The sequence below is a fragment of the Helianthus annuus genome, chromosome 16 (assembly GCF_002127325.2).
Source record: "Helianthus annuus cultivar XRQ/B chromosome 16, HanXRQr2.0-SUNRISE, whole genome shotgun sequence".
In the NCBI taxonomy this organism is placed as follows: domain Eukaryota; kingdom Viridiplantae; phylum Streptophyta; class Magnoliopsida; order Asterales; family Asteraceae; genus Helianthus; species Helianthus annuus.
The window spans coordinates 74790191-74792890 of NC_035448.2; the positions used below are offsets into that span (position 1 = coordinate 74790191).

The 2700-nt window shown below is 31.0% G+C and overlaps 1 long non-coding RNA gene across 1 annotated transcript; it reads right to left on the reverse strand.

Moving 5' to 3' along the window:
• Positions 1–622: 622 nt before the first annotated feature.
• On the reverse strand, positions 623–2438 carry LOC110896504. The gene is made up of 3 exons (XR_002567948.2): positions 2235–2438; positions 1436–1492; positions 623–766 (listed from the first exon to the last, which is right to left on the reverse strand). It is a non-coding gene; the product is annotated as an uncharacterized LOC110896504 (long non-coding RNA).
• Positions 2439–2700: the final 262 nt, after the last annotated feature.

Below are 2700 nucleotides of genomic sequence, written 5' to 3' on the forward strand. Positions count from 1 at the left end.
GAAGAGCGTATGAGGATGGATCGCACTACCGATGTTGCTAACTTCACCACCTCCAACTCTAAGAAAAGGAAGAACAATCATCAGAGGAAGGATGCTTCAAAAGTCCAAAGGCCTAATCCTAATACAAGTGCACCTTCCAGCTCTAAGAACTCCTTAGGCAGTATCCGCTGCAAGTTCTGTAAAAAGACAGGACACATGCAGAAGGAATGCCATGACTTTAAGGAGTGGCTGGCTAAGAAAGGTAACGATTATTTTATGATACTCGAGTCCTATAATTTAAGTGTTCCTGCTAATTCTTGGTGGTTTGATTCTGGTTCTATGGTTCATGTTACCAATTCAACTCAGGGATTCCTTTCAATCCGGAAGCTGGAAAGAAACCAAAGAACGCTCAAGGTTGGGGATGATCGAGAATTAGAAGTGAAGGCCATTGGAACATTACAATTAGTTATGAAAACTGGTTTATGTATTAAACTTTATGATACCTTATATGTTCCTGAGGTAACTCGGAACCTTGTATCAGGACCAAAGTTAGACATGGACGGTTTTATTGTTTCCCATGGTCATCGCAAACTCTCTATGTAACACCCCAACCCGAAACGGGCTGACGTGTCACTTTTACAGAGTCAGATCAAAAACATAATTCCATTAATACTTAAGGCTTTACAACTTGATGGAAATAGGATATCTAATCCAGTACATTTATTTCTACGGTCTTTTCCAAACACTCGAACACTCTTCCTTATCCTGTCCCAGAAATCTTGATCACCTGACGTAAAGAAGGAAAACACAAAAACGTATGTCTGAGCAAAATTTGAAAGTTTTGCCCAGTGTGCGGATAGAGGGAAACAAAAAGGCTTATTTTATATGAGAAAATGGCTAAGTTCTTCAAAAATCTTTTGTTTTAGCAAAAACTTAAGTTTCCATAATTCAAAATATATTAAATAAGTAAAACAAATATTATCAGAATATGATATAGAGATTTACCCGAAGCCCAGAAGGTTCATTTTATTACAGAGGTTGATACAGGGTAGCTAGCCCATGTATCCAGACATGAATGGAGTGTGGGCAAATCACACCAACCATTCACCAGATATCAGACTTTATTTACTTTTTCCTAGGATCGATCCATACGCCTCTGAACAGAAGTCCGTAGACTGAAACAGAAGAGACGCCGTGAACTCAACTCACCGTCACGGATGGTGCCACATCATTTTATATGCCACAATGATGGGTCTGTGGTCATCCTCACAGAAAAGGGACTGACTTGGGTAACATAATACATGTACATAATCTTAAACTTGTACATTTATAAACACATAAACTTTATAAACTTGTAGCATTTTTATAATATAAACTTATTGCATAACTTAAAAATCAGGAATCAGTTGCCCGAAGGCCAAATGACATGTATTGAAGGAAGGGATTCTATCCGTACCTTAAGCGATGATCACAAAATTGAGATAATAATTTACGCTTATATGATCATGGAATCCTACAACACCGTTGGATTTAAATTTATATGTATTAGAAAAGAAATATGGTTTCATGCTCTATTTATAATTCATTTTTATCTAAAATAATAATAATAATAATAATAATAATAATAATAATAATAATAATAATAATAATAATAATAATAAGAATTTTAATAATAATAATAATAATTTGTAACCTTACAATTATAACCGTGGCTTTAATAGATATTTAAAGCTCACATACGCTGAACAATTGATTTTAAAATATGATATTTGAAAATACTTATTAATATTAATTCTACACAATATATGTAACTTTATTCCAGCCTTGATAGTTTTGATACACAAAAAAATAAATATGAATTTAAATACGGTGAAAATAATTAGAATCATTATTCAAGAATCTGGTTATTTTTAAACTTAAAGGAATATATAACTTAAAGGAACATAAATATATATGTATGTATGTAATATAATGATTCATAATATGTAACTGATAATAAAATACAAGACTTACTTATATTATTATATTTGATAACAATAATTTCATATTTTTTCCAAAATAAAGAAAAAAAATCTCTGTGAGTTACTTACTAGTCATTAACATTTAAATAGTGTCAAAATATTAGAGAAACAACATGGATGGGATGTTTTGGGTTGATCATAATTAAACCCAAATCAAGTTGCTTCAAAATAAATAAACAAACTAAAAAGGACAATAAAATTATTTATTAAATAAGAGTAGGTTTAATATAATACCTTCGTGTGTATACCGGAAAATTATCAAAAGCTGCTAGGAGAATATGGATGATAGAAAAAGAGATGACAAGATATTGGGAAGGCCATGTCTCGTTCTTATAGTGGGTTTACTTGGTCACTAAGCTTAGGATAAATATCACATTTAAATATTATTACAAAATTTGGATGAGGTGTTTTAACTCACAGGTGTCAATATGAAAAGCAATGAGTTGGTGCAAGGTTGTTGGAGAAAAATTTACACGTATTTTATTTTCTATGTATCATGTTTTTTTTCTTATTTATTTTTTATCTTTTTGAAAGTATATGTTATTCTATATAATTTTAGATACATATGATGATACTTAGTATTTAACCATTAACATATTATTGAATATAAGTAATATTTTATTATTTAAAAATTCGGGCATTACAATTCTATCCCTCTTAAAAAAATTTCCGTCCACGAAATTGATACATATATATAGTC